This window comes from Lycorma delicatula, chromosome 4 (genome assembly GCF_047948215.1).
Source record: "Lycorma delicatula isolate Av1 chromosome 4, ASM4794821v1, whole genome shotgun sequence".
Lineage (NCBI taxonomy): Eukaryota > Metazoa > Arthropoda > Insecta > Hemiptera > Fulgoridae > Lycorma > Lycorma delicatula.
In genome coordinates, this window is record NC_134458.1 from 88,296,863 (window position 1) to 88,319,512 (window position 22,650).

The following is a 22,650-nucleotide window of genomic DNA, read 5'->3' on the forward strand; positions in this document are numbered from 1 at the left end:
CGTTAAAAGGTCTGTAAAATTTCAATAGAATTGGAGGGGGAATGGGCTAGTGATACTAAATCAAAGCGTATACCTCTTCGTGGGACACACGGTCCGTCAGTTCATGAAATTTCTAGTAAGTGTGATTCTAGGGTTTAAACACTACATTAAGTACTTATAAACTGGCCAGTTAAATAACGGAAACGTTTCAAAGAATTTAATATTGCACTTATAAAAGTGATGAAACGTAATTTACATACATAAAAAATAATGTAAGTTTAAATTAAATGTAAAAGCTGTACTTTTTTTGGTATTTAGTACGGTTGTATTCTTTTTAAAGCCAAATGTTGAATTTATTTAAAAATGCTTTATGCGAATACGATAAAAGTTTAGTATGTTTAGTATGTGAGTAAACATACTAAAATTATAAAATCCTAAATCCATCCTAAAATTATATTATTTATGTAAAATAATATAATTGTAGGATCCACATAGAATTTTTAAATGATTATTTTGAAATATAATCGGAAAGATTTATTTTTAATAGGTATCAAAATTAGACAAAAGTAATTGATAAATAAGTTGATAAGTTATAATAAAATGGATTGATTTAAAAAAAAAGTCATCTTTGGAGAAACAGAGGCTGTAAGATAATTTCGTAATCATAAATAACAACTTAAAATTTTGTTTTTCCAAGAGTTGTAACATGTGTTCAGGATTAAATGACCAAAATTTCGAAGATAAACGAGATATTTTTCGTATTTCTTAAATCTGTTCACGGATAGCTTTATTCATATAACAAAAAAATATGAATATATATCACGTCTAAAATGTATTGAGCCTTTGGGGGCCAAGACTGAGAATAAATTTATTGTTATTGAAAGATAACATTATAAGACCACATATGCATCATTTTTTTCGAAGGCCTTCTGCCATTTTTTCCGGCAACACCGTCGCTGTAGAACTTCTGTGAATTCTGTACAAAAAATTGTGACACGTGGTTTTCACAGGTCTCTTTTGAAATAACTTAACACCATTCAGGGAGTTCTGCAGGACTGAAACAAATGATAATCTAACGGTGCCAGGTCCGCGCTGTACGGTGGATGCATTAAAACCTCCCGATCAAGTTTTCTCAGTTTCTGACGGGTCGTTAAAAATGTATGCGATCTGTTGTTGTCAGCGTGGTATACAACACACTTTCTGTTGACCAGTTCTGGCCGTTTCTTTTGAATTTCTAGGTACAATCGCGCTAATTGTCGACAGTATAGGTCTAAATCTATCGTTTTGCTTGGCGGCAGCAGCTCGTAATGCACGATGGCCTTCCGTTCCCACCAAATGCACAGCATAACCTTCATGGGCGTCAGTGTGGGCTCTACTAAAGACTGTAGAGCTTCTTCTCGTTTCGACAACGATCTTTATCGCACATTGTTGTTGTAGATCAACCATTTTTCAACACTCGTGATGAATTGCTTCAAAAATGGCTGGAATTCGTTACGTTTCAGTAGAGATTCGCAAATTGAAATTCGATCGAGTAAAGTTTTCCGAGTCAGATCATCTGGCACCCAAACGTCGAGCTTTGTATCCAGCTTTCTCAAAACGGTTTGACCATGTTTGGTGATGGTTGCTTAGATCATTGGCGATGCCATGACTACTTATATGCCAGTCTTCCTCGATATTTGTCAGAATACGCTAACGCTATCTCGTGTGCAAAAGGTTCAATACATTTTAGACTACCTATTATTTGATTATTAAGCAATATTAAAACAGGAAAACCTTTCCCAGTGAGCATCAGTCCTGATTCATCAATCTTTGGCCGTAAAAACTCCACTAAAGATTTAAAATTCAATTTTGTATAAAGTACAAAATATCTGGACATACTCTTACATTCTACATCTAATTTTCATTCAAAAATAATAATAACTTCAGACTAGTAATTTATCATGATTAATTAAAACATACGTTTATGAAAAAAATGCTTACCTCTTATATTACTTAAAATAAAAATATAGGTTTTATGATAAAATTAATAAAATATTTAGTGACAAAATTAAATTTGTAAAATTTTCTTTCTAAGAATATTAATATTTTTTATAAAAAAAATTATTTAATTTTTTTTAAATTATTGTACAAATTAATATACTAAAAAAGCTGTAATAACCAGAGTACGTAGTACCATGGGCATTGAAATCCAAATACACATAATTATTTCGATTTAACGATTGAAATTAAGTTCACAGCTTCATCACTTTTTACCTCATTTATGGAAATTACTCAGCAGTATTTCTAACAAGTCTCCTGTGTTCACTGTAAATTAGTATGCGATAATAAAAACTGATAATATTAATCAAAAATAAAGAAAATGAATAATAAAACAGATTTTTTTTCGGCCACTATGAATCGCATAACAACCTTTATTGCCTTGTTCTGTTTTCACTTTTTTTAAATATTGTTTCATTCGTTGAGTCAACTAGCAAATTTTGCAATAAGCACCAAAGTCACGCTATGATAGAGGTACTTTGGGTACCTTCTCGTATACAGTAAGACTAAATGGATAGATTATTAATTTATCCATAATTTCTTAATTTTGCTCGTAGAAAAAAGTGTCCGATAGTTTTTTTTATGCAAAGTCGTCCTAGTTTTTTTTACTAGTAGTATTTATTTTTTCATAAGATTAAAAATAAACAACATATTGACCAAAAGCTAGGGTTTTTTTGTTGAAAAACCACGTTTTTTCCACAAACAGCAATAAATTTGGAAAGTTTTGCAAATTCAATCAAATATATCGTTAAATATTGATAAATGATGCATTTTTACATAAATGTACGAATTTGCATAAAACTATCTATTTTCATTAATTTTTATAACAATTTGTTTATAGCGTCATTTTCATGTGTTTACGAAGTATATTAATATTTACTTGCTATAATTCATGGAAAATTTTTTTTTTTTTAAAAAAACTATCACTATCATCTTAAAATACATGGTTTTTCTACAAATAACAATTAAAATATTTTTCTATTTGAAAAACAGAATTAATAACGATCGGTTTTGAGCGTTAGTCGAGGTAACAAAACACGATTTTTTTAAATAATGAAATTTTAAAATGTTGATAAATAAACAATTAAATTAGTTATACAGATATCCCTTACGGAGAAAGTAGGTAGTAAGCTGAAAAAGAGAATGCTATACTGACTTTTTCATATTTTGCAATTTGTTTATTGTTATAGGCGTTTTATCAACAAGTTGCAAATTTTCGCAGTAGATCCGGATTGACGGGTGACCAGAAATAAAAAGTACTTCAAAAATGAAACTATATATAGCCTTGGGTCTTACGAGTCCGTATTTTTTTGAATTAACTCTAATTGGAACACAGTTATGAAAGTTTATTTATGGCGTGCCCTCGAGTTTCGCTACATATGTATGATAGCTATAGCGTTATTTTGCTACTTGTAAAATTCGCTAGCGCCCTTAGTTTTGCTCATAGAAAAAGTACCCCGAGAGGTTGTTAATTCAAAATCTCTTCAGCTATCTATTGGTGTTTCTATTTTTATATATAATTAAAAATAAAGCCGATGTTAGCGAAAAATTAAAAATTTTTCCTTAATTTGTTAATTTACAAATTAAATAGTTAATCGCTCATGTCCTATAGGGTACACTTTTATTCGAAATAATTTTACGGACCCATTCTAATAATTTATTTACCGTAGTAAATTTTTTCGAGCTTACAATTTCTATTGACTCAGCTACATCACTTCACTGTGCAAATGCTGTTTCTTTCTTTTTCCAGACTGATTTTTTAATTTTGGTTTGAAAACCTTCCAATTTTTGGATTTTTTCCAAGAAATATCTCCGTACTAAGTTTCCTCTTCAGAGATCTGTTTTTCTTTCAAGTATTTTTTGACTTCAGAGTACTAAGTTAGTTTTTTACTAATAAGTTCTTTTTCGGTTTCTTGTCCATTCCCGTTTTTTTCGGAAAATTCTTTTTCAGTTTTTTATACCTAGGAATTATTTTTTATTTTCTAGGTTTCATTCTTTTTTATGTGGTCTTAAAATGTTTTTCTCTCTTTTTTTAAGATTTTTCTATTTCTTCTTTACTATTTAGTTTCAAACATTCCGTTGTGTAAAGACTTTCGGATTTAATTAATGTATAAAATATAAATTCTATTATTAAAAAGAAAAATAATAATAATAGTTGTTCGTTTAGAACGTTTCATATTATTGGTTCCCGTGAAAATTAATTCATAGGATTCATATTAATCAAATGTTGACTTTTTAATAAAGCAATCCTTTTTTTTTAAAAAAAGAAGAAATCATTAATCCCATTTAATAAATTGGTACACGATTGGACCTAACGTATACTAACACGACGCGATCATACTTATAAAAATTCTCAGATTTTCCACACAGTACTAAAGGATGGTTCCTGAACGTCCTAAACTTTTTTCAAAGGTCACTTTTGAGAAAATTTCAATTTTGGTGACAGAAGGTTAGTCACTCCCCTTCTGTGGAGATAGCAGTCATTCATAAACATGAAATTAACTGAAAATCTGCACAGCATATATAAATAAATGTAGACAGATTCATATTTTTATTGTAACAATAAATATCTATATCATATCAATGATAGATGAACATGGTTTTTATGCCAAAACTATCACCAAATCCTGAACGTAGTAAGAATACATTATTATTTTTACTTATAAAATTTATTTCCTATGTCTGTTAATATCCTCAGAATTATGAATAATTTTTAGAAACAGAATAAACGTAGAATTAAATATATATAATACATACTTCAGCTTAGGAGACATAATTTTTAAACAGAATAAACTTCTGTATTCGGAAAATTTAACGTGGTATAATGGTGGCTTACTATTCCTATTTTCATTTAATCCGTAATCGAGATACTAACAATTAATTTTTGCAATTTCGTAACGTTTTTAATCGTTATTCAAATAAAACAAAGAATAATTGAAATTGTATACAGTATTTGTAATAAAATCCATACGTAAAATAAACAGAACGAAATAATAAATAAAATTTATATACCATAAACTGGAGCAACCCTTTTCTATTGTAAATGTAATTGTGGACATATCAATTAATAGCCTGAAGCTTACTTTGATCATCACCAGTGTCACTATCACCCGTTTAAAAAGACAAAGCAACACTTGCGACCTTTATTAACACAATTAATTGTGCATATATAGCTAACTTTTATCAAATTTAAAAAAAGTCAAAAAGGTGTTAAAAAAACAAAAGATAAAAAACGAAAGGTATAATAGGGAAAACGAAATTGGAATAAATTTTAAAACAAGTTAACGAAGAATTTTACTTATGATGATTATTTCACAATCGAAACGGCCAACTGAAGGTTTATACTTCATTTGGCCGTTTCGATTATGAAATAATCATCATCAGCAGATACTACGGAAAGTATACAAAAGAAATACGTAAAAAAGTAAAATAAACGCAAATAAACAATAGTAACTGACAAATAAATAGTACTTAGAAAACGCTATAAAACATATGTTTTTCAGGGGTTTTGATGTTATTTTTATTTTTTATTCTTATTTTAAAATCCCAGCAAAAAATAATTATTTCATAATTTCTCGTAAGTACTGTTTCTTCTCAACTAATTTATTACTTCTTTGTTTAAATTTTTACGTATGTTCTGGTATATTACTTTTTGTAGTAACAAATGCTTGTTAAAAATTCGAGGTAAATTTAAATATTCGAATTAAGGAGGTTCTAAGAATAATTAGATAAAAGAAACCTTTTTGTAGAATCATAAAGTAAAATTCAGTTTTGGTTGTGTCACATTAGGATACTTACGTTATCTTTATAATGGAATAAATATATCGTTTAAGAATTAGAAGGGAAGATATTGAATTAATATTGTAATAATTAATTGAGAAAGTAATTCTTTTTATGACAAAAGTTAGTATACAACAGATGGGAATAGAAAAGTAATCGTATCGGGAAATGTTATTTGTTAAATGAAATATAAATTACAACACAAAAAACTAAATATATTTTCTAAAACTTTTATCTTATTTTACGAGATAAATTAAATAATTGAGACCGGTTGGTAGTGTTTTCTTATGTTTATTAAAAAAATCCTCCTTTGGTTACAGATAACTTAAAAATATTTTATGCAGAAGCAATGGCAAACAAAGGCTTAATTTTTATATAACGTATACACAGAATCATATTTTATTTATTTAATTTCTATTTCCATCGTGGATTCCTAATACGATTACACAAACATTATATATATATATATATATATATATATGTATATAAACACACACATACACAAACAGACGGACATTCGTAGTATTATAAAAAAGATATCCCTGGAGAAAACTTTACATTAACTTGCATTATTATTCTTTTTTAAAAAGAAATATTAATGCATGAATATTAAACACAGTACTGCATTTAAATCAAGTGCATTTTTTATGAATGTATGACTGAGAAATAACGCATAATTTAAATGTATCTTAAAAGTATCCATTAATATAAATGACGTATTTGATTTTGCAACATTACAAATAATATTTTGAACAGAAGTGCAGAATTTTTTAATATTACACATCTTGAAAAAATTGTTCTTCTAATTTATGCAAGCTAAATTTTAAAATATTTTTCATTACTTATTCATATATTATTTATTATATATGATATTTCGTATCGGGTGGGCGACTGAATAAGTATAAATTGTTACTTTGGGCTATTTATACAGTTATACTATTTTAAAGCCCTTTGTCAGTTTTATTTTTTAAGTAGAAATTTAAAAATATATTCGTATTTACAAATATAAATTCTGGCAAATAAAAAAGAAAAATTGAAATAAGTAAAATACGGAAGATAAATATATGAATTATTAATATTACAATTACAATGCAAAGGTATGAAGTGTTTTAGAATTTCGATGGTGAGTCGTTTTCGTTTGGTTTCTGTAAATCGTTTGAAATAAATTATTATATTTTTGAACCACGTAAAGTTTTTTAAGTTCATACATACGTACTCGTACTTACATAGAAATAAAACTTTTGTACTTCTTAATTGCTAGAACTTTAAAAAAATTTCTCTAAATTAAAAAAACGTTCTCGCATTTCTCGTCTTTTGTATACCTCTGTTTTGTAGGCGGTAAAGTAAAAACTGATTTAAGACTCCACTTATAAAGAATAAAAATTGTTAACTATACAGACTCCGCTTACGTAAAATCCATAAAATTATTCCTTCTTTGGAGCAATGTAATTTTATAAATCGCTTTTAAATTAAATACCTTTACAAAGAAGACCAAACTGATTATAATACAAAAAGGGACCTAGGGGTAAAAGTGTTCAGAAAAACTACCGTAATATGTTTTTAATCCTTATTTCTACAAGGATTCGTTAACGAGTTTCTGGAATAACGAAGACCCTTTTGTTTTAAATCATTTTTAATTAATTGTTGTGAAATCATATTATGAAATCATAATCGTTTTAATTAAAAAAAATTAAAATGCTTTTCTGAACACTCTGTATAAAAAAAAAAAAAAAATACTTTTAAATGTGTTGTAATTATCTCGACCATCTTAATTTATGTTGTGCAAATAACATTTTTATCAAATAAAAGGTATTTAAAATCGGTTAAATAATTTAGCGTAGCATATTTCTTTTCAAAACATTAAGAACCTTCATAAAAATAAATATTCTTAATTTACTCAAAACTTCTAGAAAAACTTCTTTTTTTTAAAATTTAATTTATATTTTTATCTTTTTAAATTAACATTTGAGTTAAATTTTAGGGGTTAAGGGTTTTAAGGGTTAAGGGTTTCTTATGTAAATTTTTAAAACTAATTATGAAAACGTTTTCGGCTTATATAATTCCAAATACGTGATATTTTTCCAAGAGTGCTTAGGTAACCTAGCTTTATTCCTCTAGTTTCTCAGCTATTAACCTTATTATTGCCCATCGGATAGTAGAATTCACGGTTCGATCCAAAGGCATTTCCCTCACTTGATCATACGAATGTTCCGCTAGCATTACAAATTAAAAAAAAAAAATAGTTGCCTAAACTAGTGAGGTTCAGACTGACACCCACAGAACTCTAAACGAAGAATAAGGGATGAAGGATAGAGTGGCGGATGAAAGAGGACCATCCATCAACCCTTGAAGAAATCACAATATGAGGTAAAAAATTCCATCGGTTGATTTTCGCCCGGGTTAAAGCAAAATATTACTGATCGATGTTTTGGATTGACCGGCATAAATATATGCTACAACAAAAATTGCTTCTCTTCTAGAAAATTAAGTATGACCCCAGAAGATATATAGCGTTCCTAAAGGAACAATCATACACGTACGGGAAATTGTATGCGCTGTAAAAATATCCAAATGAACTATAGACCGTTCATTAAGATTCCCAAGGAAAGTTTGATGATGGGTGACATTCCTCAACAAATTGCAAAAATATCAACCGTTAAACAGTTATTCACAATTCCCAGAATTTTACAGCCAAAACTTCAGTAAAAAACTTTACTGAGGCGGGAGCATCAATCTTAGCGGCCATGTTGAATTGCCCGTAGCTCGGTTCAGTGTGATGAAATGGAGCCGGCAATATCAGAGGTTTGAGGTTGAGGGGGGGGGGGCGAAATCGCACGATGCGCAGACCTGGCTCCCACCTATTTCTTATTTACTTAGATGCACGATCGGAGGTTGAAAAAAAAAACAGCCCTCATATATAAAACAGTAAATGGTTTTGCTGTTATTAATAACATTAAAAACATTTAAATCTGTTGAATGAAGTTGCCTAGATTTTAAAACAGAACTGATAATTATTAGTAGATATTTTTAACTTTGAAATTAGAAGAAAAAACTAATTAAAATTATTGATGTCAAATATGTTATCAATCTAAACTTACCAATTATCACGTTCTACGTAGTTTAGAACTTCTCCCTAAAAAAAATACGTTGTTATTATATTTTAATTAAAACACTATCAAATTTTATCAGCAGTTATTAACTACCCTAACAAAAATAATTGAAATTATCGAGATTTTTAGTTTAACATAGATTAAACAATAAGAATGTATCACAAACCAAAAATATTAACACCTGGGAAAAAATATATTAGTGAAGTAACAGCAATGTTAACCTATAGTAAAAAATATTAAAATATGGGATGAAAAATTTTCCACCAATTCTTAAGTTTTACTACCCAACTCGGTTCAAGTTTCCAAAATTGTAACAAAAACCCCCATATCAAGAAAACTAATCACAATCTGTTATATTCCAAAACCAATACGGTTTTAGGCTTGTTATAAAAAATAACAAGTTTCACACACTGAGTTAAATAAGAAAAATAAAGAGTTAATTTTTTGGCAGTTTTCTTTTTCATGAGCCGAAGATAATATTACCTCAGTATACAAGCAATCTAAAGTATAACAGATATTCAGCCCTAAATGTGACAATTTCAGTCTGTTTACCGCAGAGACTTGTTCAAATTGAACATCATTATTTTCAGAGAAATTCCATCTAGTTAGTATCTGTTGTATTTCACATAATTTACATTTATTGTTTGCCTAATGGAAGTCTTAGATAGATAGTGTATATTAGTGATTGTAAAGGTTAAAAAAAAAGAAAATTTTTTTTTGTTAAGTAAGGTGTGTCTTATAGTATTTTTTTGTGCTGATTTCAAATCTACAAACCAAAACTGAATGGTTGGCAGGGAATTTTAGCAACACATATTTAAAGAAAAATTGATTTTTTAAAGGAATTCTACAACATACAGTATATTATTTTGCTAATATCTACTTTTCTTTAATTTTCTCCTGTATTCAGCTCTGGAATTTCACTTTTCAAGTCTCCAGCTATAATCAGCTAGCACATTCGAGCTCCAATTTTCCTAGTGGCGTGTTCTCATCATTGGCATAACATGGAATAGCGATCACCATGCGCATCACTTACATCGTTAAGATAAGGTGGAAAAAAGACCAAATGTGAATGTATTTGACATAGTATATTCCAGTTTTTTATAGTTTTCAAGAAGTTAATTGACTGATTCTACATAGTTCTCATCCTTCTTTATGACCACTAATGATTTAACAATTATGTTACCCGTGCTCCATTCTCAGATACATTTAAACTCCTCTAAGAGTACGAATATTTCATAAGCTTACTTATGCATGGTCCAAAAATATTCCTTCTTCCTTTTTTTGTCTCACAGATCTTGAGAACTCTTAAAATATAAGAAATTTTGGTCATTACGATCAATTTCTTTGACGAAATTTTTCATCAGACCAAGTTTTATGTGTAATGGTGGAAGACACACGCGTTCATCGGATTCACAAGAGCTTGCCAAGTAATATTCTTCTGTCCAGCTGATGGTGCTTCTCTCTTCGGCCAGTCTTTTAATGTAGTGAATTTTCCTGTCTCCGTTGTCCCAGTCGCATAAGAAACAACAGTACTTGGTAAAACTAACCTTCAGTCTTAATAAAATCACCATTAGGTATCCACATATGTGCCAAGAATACTTTTCATACTGTAACATCGTCAGTAAAACTTTCATATTGTCATATGTCTCCTTCATTTGTGCTACATAAGAAAGAGGAATTGATGGTTTTTCATCTTCATTATGAAGGTGGACGTCTTTCAAACTCCTTTTAAATGGATCTATATATAATCTCCATTCCGTAGAATTGTGATGCTGTCCTACTAAATTAAATGAAGAATTAACATCATTATCTATTACCTAGATATATATTAAGAGGTGCTGAAGTTCTTCCTGAATAACACGGAAAACATATTCTAGTGCCCACTTTTGAAAAGGTTCAAGCCTTTTAATCTTGAAGCCAGTAACTCTGACTGCTTAATTTTAAACAGATTAAGAACTAAAATCATAAAGTTCCGCTTGAGTAATTTTGTGAACTTCAATGCTCTTACCTTGGAAATCTGAAACCTCTTCTCTTCACTATTTTCTAAATAATCATACCCTTCTTAATCGTCATCAATTTCTTTTAAACTCTGGAATAAGTTTTATGACTGAGTAATATAATACAGATTTCTTAGATCTATTTGTGATATCTTTGATTTTTTGTGATAAAAGAATAGCAGTATGTCGAATGGCCCTTAAGCTTTCTCCGTAGGAACAGCAAAGGTCGTATGTCTCATCTTTCCACTTAACCAACTGCTTACCAAAATTGTACAAGAATTAAAGCAGTAAAGTAAGCAAAAAAATTATAGCAAGAGGGCAAGTCTTCCATTGATTTCCTATCTTACACCCAAAATAGTCCATATGATATTTTACCTGAAGGAGTAATATTTTTCTTTGAAATTTAAACGTTAATTCACCACACACATAAAAAATTGTTAGGATGTATTATACAACTTCTAGGCACTTCTCTTCTCTTAAGAAGCATGGTGCGTTGGTTTATTTGTTGTATATGCTCATATTTTTATTCTGAATGAATCGCTATCATCTAGCGGAAAAAATTGAACTAACAACTGTATAATAAATATTTATAATTTTTTATTAAATTTAAATCAAAGATTAACAATTCTTATGAATATTTTAAATAATTATTTATATTATTATTATTCAGACTTATTAATATAAGAAGAGGATTATTATTTAATATTTTGCTTTAGAAAAAAAGATTCTTTATTAACGAGTTATTTAAAAGTACGTTCAACGGACTGTGGGAAAGAAAGACTAAGACAGCACAGGGAGCGGGAGAGAATCGGCTGCGCGCAGCCACCCAGCGCATACGTAGTCCGCTCTACGCCAGTAGCAGCAGAGTAAGGAGCAACAGCTGGCCTGGCAATTAAGGCAACTTCACACGAACACTCACAAGACTAAATCAAGACGACGGCGTTCCCAAGCTAACTACTCCCTGTTAAAAATATGGCTAGCGTTAAATATTATATTTCTAATAAAAATATTAAATTCTATATTTAATCATTCCTTAAGCTTATTTTAAATATAAAAATACCAAAACTTTCAAAGAAATATTCTCTACACACTAAGGTATTTTTGTTTAATGAATATGTGTAAAATACTTAATATTGTCACAAACATGAGGATACGAACGCATCGAGGGTCCAGGGGGCTCCGCCCCATGGCTAGACGGTCGGGCGAGCAGAGCGAGTTCTAACCGGCTAGTTTATATAAATGACTAACATTACAGTAAAAACAATATCTTTGCAACACAACAAAAACAACATATGTCGGTATCAGAAAAAGTAGGAATAAAACAAAATTTCAAACTCGGTATTCGCATGAAAGCCAGAACGGAACTGATTTTCTCATTTGGATTATTTCATAGTGAAATTAGTGGTTGAGATGGCTATATCAATTAGTCATCTCAACCACAAAAGTTAATTCACTTAAAGTTAAAGCCTATTAAAGTTAATAGTTATCAAAGTTAACTCTAATAAGGCTGTTAAATTTAATTCATTAATAGCCTTTATTTCTTATTAATTAAATCATATTATTGGGTTAGATTTATTTTTCCTGGAAGGAATGAGTGATAATAAACAGTCACTACCGATATCGTTCTATGACCTAATTCCATATCACTCACATTAGTTACTCCTAAAAATTACTCCACCCAGAGCCATTCATAAATATCTTCATATGTTCACATTTCATTATTAATTCAAACACTGACTCACAAAAAATTTTTATGTGTGTCTAGTATTAATAAAGAGAATAAATCGTTCTTCAAATTTTCATTTTTACGTGTAAAAATTAAAAAAAAAAAAAAATGAAGCCTTAAGAATAAATTTTGAGATCATATTTGAATTCAGGATCAAAAATTCATAAGAATTATCTGAGTAACAAAACCCTTCTAGACCAGTCTTATTTAGTGAGCAATCAAGTCCTCCGTGGGTATAAATTCGACAAGAAATCAGAAAGGAGGAAAAACAGAGCAACAGAGCTACTTTAAATTAAAATATTTGTAACTTTAATGTATTAATTACATTTAAAAAATAATCAATCAATATTAAATAAACAAAAAACCACTTAATTTTAATTTTAAAGCTACTATATGATTAATCAGTTTTTCAGATAAATTACGAAGACTATCATTGAAAGTAGACGTGTACTTTTAGATTATAACTATATTTACTATGTTATTACAGTTAAAAGTGTTTTAATGTTTTCTAAAACAAGATAGATTATCCTACTTTTTTATTTATTTTTTCATAACCGTGTCGTGAATCTCAAAATACTAGTTTACCGCAAATCAATTTAACCACAGTTAACGACTTGTTTCAATTCATCAACCGGGAATCGTTTGCCCCCAAAAATTCCCTAAAAACGTTTGAATAAATATTCCTTCCATGGTAAGACCGGATTGTTTAACGGGTGGCTGAAAACTTTCTACCCAGATTTTCCTGAGATACTGTTTGTCAAACTGTCGAATTTGGATGTACATCGCGTTCAAAACAAGATTCAATTCATTCAGCTTCCAGTTACAAATTCAAGGTGGGTATATAACGATTTTTTTACCATTTTTGAGAAATTTGGGTATAAGTTTTGTAATATAATTACGGATAATATAATTACGGAAAACATATTGGTTTTCTTTTAAAACCAAAATGTTTTTAAAGTTTTGTAATTTTTATTATTAAGTATTTTGTAAAGTATGTACGAGGATTATTTTTTTTTAAGGTCCGATAGGTCGCGAAATAAAAACCCGCCCAAAAATCGGATGAAACTTTGCGCATATGTGTTGAGCGGCGTCTCTAGTTTGGCCTTCAATCACGCCGCGTCACTTCGTTTAGTTATGAACACGTAGCTAGCACGTAAACATGTCTACAACAATAGCATCTCCCGTCAAGTGTGAAGTGCATGCGGTAATTCGATTTCTTCAGACTGAGGGGTGTAATGCCGCTGAAATTCATCGACGAATAAGTAATGTGTACGGTGAAACTTCAATGAGTGACAGCAAAGTGCGACAGTGGTGCAGGACTTTAAAGCAGGCGTGCAGATGTTCATGATGCAAGCAGTCAGGGAAGGAAGCGAGTGTCAATCGATGATCTCGTTGAGCGAGTGGATGAGGCAATTCGAGAAAATAGTCGGTTCACAATTTCTGTATTCAGTGATTTGTTTCCTGAAATTTCAAGGTCAGCTCTCTACACCATTGTGAGTGAGAGACTTCAGTACCGCAAACTGTGCGAGATGGGTTCCCAAGATGCTGTCCGACCATAACAAAACAATGAGATGGACGCCTCCATAACGTTTCTCCAGCGCTACCACAATTTTTTGAACAAAATTGTCACAGGGGACGAGACACGGGTCCATTTCGAAACTGATCCAAACAGTGGATGCATTCTCATTCTCCCAGTCAACCAAAGAAGTTCAAGCGAACCTTCTCCAACAGAAAGTGTATAACTACTGTGTTCTGGGACCGGAATGGAGTTCTCTTGGTGGAATTCATGGAAAGTGGCACGACCATCACTGCAGCTTCACACTGCGTGACTTCAACGTCTACGAAGGGCAATTCAGAATAAGCGGAGAGGAATGTTGTCATCAGGCATTCTCTTTCTCCATGACAATCCTCGGCCGCACACTACAGCTGTAACAAAGAAGCTCCTGCAGCGTTTTCGTTGGGAAGTTTTTGATCACCCACCATACAGCCCGGACTTGGCTCCATCCGATTTTCACAACTATGCTCACATGAAACGCTGGCTAGGAGGACAACATTTTGGCACACACATCGAGCTGCAGACCAGCGTAGAAACATGGCTGAAAACACAGGCGGCTCCGTTTTATGACGAGGGTATTGGAAAACTAGTACCACGCTACGACAAATGTCTAAATTGGAGTGGCGACTATGTAGAGAAATAGCGTAACTATGTAAGTACTTGTTACAAATAAAAAAATTTTTATTTTCACTGTGGTTTTAATTTCGTGACCGATCGGACCTTGAAAAAAAATAACCCTCGTATATATCGTACCGCATTGCTTAATATGTAAGTAGCCAGCAAAAACTTATATAAAAAGAAAAAGAAAGAATTCAACACACAACTTTATCGCAACGTATTTGCTTTGACTTTGCTCAAGTCGGTTGCACCGTTTCAATCACAAAAACAGTCCGATCCAGATAGCGTTGTAGATACACCAGTGGGTAAGTTTTACTTTTAATTTATGGGGACCGATCTGTATGCGATCCGAACATGATTTCAATTAAGCGATTTTTTTCAGTTATGTTGCAGTTCGATTGGGGCAGTGTATGAAGGTTCTTAAAAAAAGTGAGTAAAAGAAAAAAGGAGTCCATTAAAAGTAAGAGTCCGTTGAACGGGAGTGTTATACGTGCTAACGAATAACATACCATTCAGATTATAATATGACTTTTATCACCAAAGAATAATTTAATAATTTCCGCTGGTAAACGCTGTATATATTCATAGACAATAAAATGAACCTTAGACTAAACTAATGATTTCTTTTAAGCAAGATTCATTTCGTTAGTGTAGGTGTATATTTGCAATAAAAAAAACCTCATTTACAGTTAACGTCACTCGTAAATGGTTGTCTATATAAAAGAACAAGAAAATAGAAACAAAAAGGAAAAACAAATGGAAGAGTAAGACTGTGATGTAATGGAAGAAGTGTAAATTAGAAAAGAAAAAGTATATATACAGAAAACAAAAGCTAAGAAAAATGGATAGACCACGACTTATAGCTTTGGTCAAAAGATAAAATTTTATTACGGTTTTCCTTTGAATCTACTGGGAAATGTCTCTGTTACTTCCATTTCTTAAAAGTACGATATTTTATGTTTGTAAACTTCCACATACCGGCAATAAAATACGGCAACACTACATTTAGAAGTAAACAAGCGCAAGACGGAATGTAAAAAATTTGCTGCTTTTGCATGATATGAACTTTTTTCAATACTTTGTATAAAATAAGTTTTTATTTATTAATTTAAAAATTACGTTTTTAAGTTTTTCTATAAGATTGGAACCCTCTAGATTACCTTGAACATTTTTATAAAAAATTAAAATTTTAATGAAGTTCTCCATTTTGTAATCCCAAAATAAAAGATGTTTTAATATCTTCTATTATTAATAATGTGTTTAGTTTCGATTTTTTTTTGTTTATATTGTTTAAATAGCAAAACTACAAAGCCAAATTTCTGTAAAAAACCATTTATTCCACCACGTTCTGTGTAAACTGATTATAAACAAAACATGTTTTTCGTATTATGGTATAATCACAAAATATAAAGTAATATGATTCAGCTATTGAACAAATTCAATTACCACGTACGCATCGTTATATATATATATATATATATATATATATATATATATATGTGTGTGTGTGTGTGTGTGCGCAAAAGTAAAATTTGTAAAATTAATTACTTCCTTCAGCTTTATATTAAATTTATTTAAAAAAATTAATATTCGCTCGCCTTTATTTTACCTTTTAGTAGCTGTTTGTTACTTAGATTTCAGTTACTTTAACGTTTCTGAAGGATACGTTTAATTATCAGAGGTAGAAAGTGTAAAATTAAATCGGGTAAAACATATTAAAAATTACAGGTCTTCCTGCTATTCATTTAATTAGTTATTAATGTTATACAAGGCAAAAAATTAATTGTTTAAGGTTGTTATGTTTTTAAATCAGTTGAGTGACTTTGAAGTCCATTAGTTCATTTATTTTATTTTCCTTAAATTTGAAACTGTGATCATATGTATAACATTTTCCATCATATATATATATATATATATATATATATATATATATATATATATATATTATCGTTACTGGATCGTAAGGTTACCAATTTAATATTTTATATTATAATTGTTTTTTCTGTATTTAATTTGTTGCTGAATAAAAGAAAACTCGTTCTAAAGAAGCAGAGTACTTTCTGTGCGAAAGTACTAAACAGGGAACAAAAAAGAAAAAAAATACACTGTGAGTGGATAATTTAATAAATTACGAGTTATGGTCTGTATTCATCTGTAGGAGAATATATAAACTATTTTTTAATATACCGAGTGGCCTATTTAAATTGTGACACATCTGAGATATAGATTTTTTTTCTATTAAAGTTTTTCCATTTTAAGGGGGAAATACTTTCACAACCTTGTTGTCCTCTCTAAGATCAAGTAAAGGTCATTTCAAGGTCAACTTAATTGTTTAAATAGGAACCTAATTTTTTTATTGCAGAATTGATTTTTGTAAAAAAAAGATTAAAATTTCATTTCAGACTTTTTTTTTCTAAAATTGATAGTTTTTTAGTTATTCATTTTCAAAAATGCTGCGGGCCTCTAAATTGGTGTTTTTAGTTTCATTAGGTCTGGTCCAGCTGACGAGTTACATCCAGCTGATGTTAAATTTTGAATAAAAGAAAATTAAATTTTAAATAAAAAACAATCAATTAAAAGATAATCCTAAATAAAATTAATTTACGTTTTAATGCATTTTTTTAAAACAAATCTTACATACCGGTATGGTACGTAGCCTACATGTGTTTCACGCTTTGGTCAGTTAAGTTATATCAACTGTATGAAAATATTTGGTTTAATGAATTACTGATATTTAAAAATTCTTTTTAATACCGTTTATTTAAAATAATTACAAAACCTTACTCTACATAAATTACAGCAAAAAATGTTCGAAGTAGTGTTTTTCTACTACTATGCATTTTTCGATACGTTTTAAGAACGACCCGTGAACATTTAATAGAGTTTGGTGATATTAAATGTTAATCTTCAAATACTGTTTGTTATATGGTCTTCCATGTTTTTACGGGTACTTGGTACTTCTAGGTAAACCTTTACTTTGAGGTAACCCCTTACCTTTCGGTGACATTGCTCGTAAAGCAAAATTACCTCAGTTTTTCTGTAATTGTAAATCGTTTCATAATTTCGAATAAATAAAAACTAATTAATTTAATATTTATTTGCAATAGTAACAAAAATTAATTGAATACTGATAATACGTTCACTTAGACCATTGATTCTCAAACTTTTTCGCTCGCCGCCCACATCGAGAATCAAAGCCTTTTAGCGCCCCACCAAAAGCTAGGTCTAAACCCTTTAATTTACTTATTTATTTCTATCAATACGTTGTTATGATCGGGAGATATGCAGCGTTAAAGACAAGAATGACCTTTTCTCTTTAAATTGAAATATTTCGGTTCAGAAAATTCGTAGAGACATAAAAAAAAAGAAATTAAAGCTTAAGTCTTAAGCTATTAAAGGATTTTAATGCCGTTTACAGAAAAAATGTCGTTTCTCCCATGCACTCGATCAAACACGAAGAAAAGCTATCAAATTTTCAAAACTTTTCTTCTGACTAATTTTTTTTTAATTTGATGATTTTTGAAATCTGAAGTATTCTGACAAAAAGTAGAGTATTCAACCTTTAATTTTTTTTAAATTCGTATCTCTAAGCCTCTTGGTTGCAAAATTAAAGAAGTTTGAATATAATCATTTTTTATCATAAAATATAGGTGTCCCTTTAGTTCTTTGTACTAGTGTTGTAGGTATTTAATTTTAGTTTGAAATATCAGGAAAACATAATTTTTGACTTTTTTTTAATCCACCATCGCCTTCCTAGACTGCCTGAACGCCCCCCAATTTTCTGTGAGTCTTCTACCACCCCCCTAAGTCCTCAAGCGCTCACAAGGGGGCGTTATCGCCCACTTTGAGAACGAATGACTTTGAAAAATGTCATTTGCAACTTGTACTTCACTTTTAGGCTATTTTAAAAAGTTCGCTGTGTTTACATGTTCTAATTCTTTTTCTTCTTCTTCATTATTGTTAGCATCGATTGGTTTTTACTTAAACTTTGATTTTCTTTTATTTAAAATTTAACATCAGCTGTATGTAACAGCTGTGCCAGACCTAATGAAACTAAAAACACCAATTCATAAGCCTACAACATTTTTGAAGATGAATAACTAAAAACTATCAATTTTAGAAAAAAAAAGTTTGTAATGAAATTTTTCTTTTGCAAAGAATTTGATTTTATAATAAAAAATGCAGGTTCCTATTTTAAAAAAATTAAGTTGATCTTGAAATGATCTTTATTTGACCTTATCAAAGACAACATAGGTTATTAATGTATTTCCCCCTGAAATGGAAAACATTTAATGGAAAAAAAATTTTTCCCTAAAATGTGTAGTTTTTGAGATATAGATGAGTCACAATTTAAATGGACTACTCGGTTTACTAGCGCACATTCAACGCATTTTCCTTTGATATTTTATTAGATAATTAGCATATAATAATAATGCGTTAAGAATTAATTAAGGTTTGTTACTATAGCAGGTATAATATAGGATGTGACCGTTACAAACTCACATTGACATCGTTATAACAAAGTAAAAAAAAAAAAGTCAAATAAGGAGTTTAATTTACGCGTGTTACGTTAACTATTGGCCAACATAAACTATTCCTACAATAAATTTATAACGAGAATGTTAAAAAATATATATTTTTGTAGAGACTTTAGTTTGGCGAGCAGACAAAGATGACTGGATAAAACGAAATTCAAAGTAAATAATTTGTAAAACACTATTATTATTTTTGTTAACTCTCTTACTCAAATTTTATATTATCTCTATAAGTCTAACTAATCTTTACATAGAACTAGAAGTTAATGATATTGAAGAACAATTTAGATCCGGAGTAACAGTACAAAGTGAAAAGATGAAGATTTTACAATTTCCCGATATAGTAATTCTAGCCGAGAATAAAAAATTATTTAGAAGAAACAGTGAGTGGCATGGATGAAGTTCTAAGCAAGAACTACCGCATGAAAATAAACAAGGACAAAACGAAAGTAATGAAATGTAGTAGAAATAATGTATATGGACCACTGAATATAAACAGAAAGAGAAAAAATTACAGAGGTAGAAGAATCTTGTTATTAGGGAAGTTGAATTACTAAAGATGGACCAAGCAGGAGCGATATAAAATGCCGAATAGCACAGGCGAAACGAGCTTTCAATCAGAAATATAATTTTCTTATATCAAAAATTAATTTAAACGTCAGGAAAAACATTTTGAAAGTGTGTGTTTGGAGCTTGGCTTTATATAGAAGTGAAACCTGGACGATCGAAGTATCGAGAAGAAAATATTAGAAGCTTTTGAAATGCGGTGCTATAGGAAAATGTTAAAAATCAGACGGGGGGATAAAGTGACAAATAAAAAGGTGTTGCGGCAAACTGATAAAGAGAGAAGAATTTAGAAAAATATAGTTAAAAGTAGAGACAGACTTATTGGCCACATATTAAGGGATCCTGGGAATAGTCGCTTTAAGATTGGAGGGATATGTAGATGGGAAAAATTGTGCAGATAGTCAACGTTTAGAATATGTAAAACAAATTGTTCGGGATGTAAGATGTAAGGCGTATACCGAAATGAAACGACTGGCACTAGATAGGGATTCTTGGAGAACTTCATCAAACCAGTCAAATGACTGAAGGCAAAAAAAATAGGTTTAGAAACAAATGAGTATCGCATTTAATAAATGTTATTAAAGTTACATCAGTTTAATAATCCTAAATTTTCCCTAGCCTATCATAAAATGTTTAATACGAAAGCTACGTTGTGAGACACTTGCAGTTATGTTTTTAAAAGTTTTATTTGTTAGTCACGCGGGGATATTACAATAATTATAAATGATAATTGTCGTGGTAGATTTTATTTATTTCAGCTAGTAAACTGCGTAAGAGTGTGCATTATGTTAAATACATGGCAAAATTGTGGTAACATTTTTCCCATAAAATGATAATTTTTGTACATAATTTATTTTTACGTATGTGTGAAAGTCAACAAGAAAGAAATCGCATTACACCTAAACTATGTCTGAAAAAACAATGTTTGTATATTCGAAAGATTGGCTATAAAATGAAATTATAGTTTTAGAAAAGTAAACGTCAACTTAACTAAAAGAAATACGAATAAATAATGATCGCATACAAATCCAATTTTAATTCACATTTTACTTTTTTATCCGAAGTTATCATTTAGCTGAGTCAACAGAGATTCAAAAGGGCCTTAAACTCGAAAAAATTCACTTCAGTAATAAATTATTGAAATGGATTCGGGAAAGTATATAGAATAAAAGTGTGCCCTAGCGGACATCAGCGAATAACTATTTCATTTGTTTATTAACAAATTAATGAAAAATCTTTAGTTTTTCGCCTACAGTGGTTTTATTTTTAATTGCACGTGAAAATAAAAAGCACCAATAGATAGTTGAGGAATATTTGCATACAGAATCTCCCGGGTACTTTTTCTACCAGCAGAATTAAGGGCACCAGCGGATTTTACAATAAGCACCAAAATGGGGCTATGACGTAGAATAGCTTGGAAACCGGGTACGTTCTCGTATACAGTAAGACTAAACGGATAATTTATTAATTTATCCATAATTTCTTAATTTTTCTCGTACAAAAAAGTGTTTGGGAGATTTTTTATTCAAAACTGTTTTAGATTTCTACTGGTGGTGTTTATTTTGTCACAAGATTAAAAATAAACAAAATATTGAAGAAAAACAAGATATTTTTTCAAAAACCCACGTTTTTTCCACAAACAGAAAAACATTTGCAAAATCAATCAAATCTACGTAAGTTAAGTATTGATAAACGACGTATATTTACAGAAATATACGAAGTTACATAAAAATATCTGTTTTTATTAATTTTTTATAACAATTTATTTATTGTATTATCATTTTCACACATATATATATATATATATATATATATATATATATATATAAAAGTAATAAATTAACGTTTTCTTTGTGTTTTTTCAACAAAGTATTCAATAATAATTTAGCCCTGATGTAAATGATGAATGATAACCGCAGACGTTTGGTTACGCACGGTTAGAGATTTAAAATGCACAAATATATATTTCCTGATAGTTAATATTATTAGTAAAAGTCTGTTTGTCAAAGTTATCTTGGCGTAAAGACGTAGCTCTGCAGCCGTTCAATAACAGAAGAGTACGAGCGTGTACGTATGTATTTATGTGTTGTACTTATGATGTATGAATGTATCTACCATAATCTGGTATATGCAAAACTCAGAACAATCTGTGTAAAAACTGCGCTAAGAATACTTTGACATTCTGTATTTATATGAGCGGAAACAAGTCTATGTAATACGATCGCAGATGTAGCTGCTTTGAAAATAAATAAATATATCACTTCCAGTATTTATTTTACCTTTATATTTACTTGTTTTGTTGCACCTCACAAAGATCACATTTCAATTTACCGGTTATATATTTCGATTCTTAAAAAATCAAACGAAATAAGTATTAATCTTAAACAATCAATTCTCCTCTGCGGTAGAGCCTTCATTATAAGAAATAAGACGTTTACGAAAGCGCTACTTGCTTTCCTTTTTACTTCATTATCTTCCAGTTTTTTTTTTATATGATTATTTTTTCCGCTAGTTAATTCTTTTTAGGTCACTGTTCGAGTGTGCGATAATTTATGGGTTTTCATTGCCTATTTGAAAGTGTTATTGGTTTCTAAAAGGTATTGTTTTTTTATTTTAATACTCCAAACTGTATGACCACACTGCTTTTACTAGGCGTGTAGATATCGTCGTTAATAGAGGCCTACGGTTATTAAAATATCACAAATAAGGAGCAAGTTCTTACTGGATTTATTAGAATCTAAATAGA

General features: G+C 30.0%; 1 protein-coding gene across 12 annotated transcripts in view; it reads right to left on the reverse strand.

The window, feature by feature from the left end:
• GlcAT-P (Glucuronyltransferase P) overlaps positions 1–22,650 on the reverse strand; it is a 764,160-nt gene that overhangs the window by 212,669 nt on the left and 528,841 nt on the right. For 9 of the 12 annotated variants that reach the window (XM_075363539.1, XM_075363548.1, XM_075363547.1 and 6 more), the window contains one exon: positions 8,895–8,929. The exons of the other annotated variants lie outside the window; for them this stretch is intronic. The gene's annotated coding sequence lies outside the window, so the exon portion shown is untranslated. The remainder of the gene's footprint in view (positions 1–8,894; positions 8,930–22,650) is intronic. 12 annotated transcript variants of the gene reach the window in all.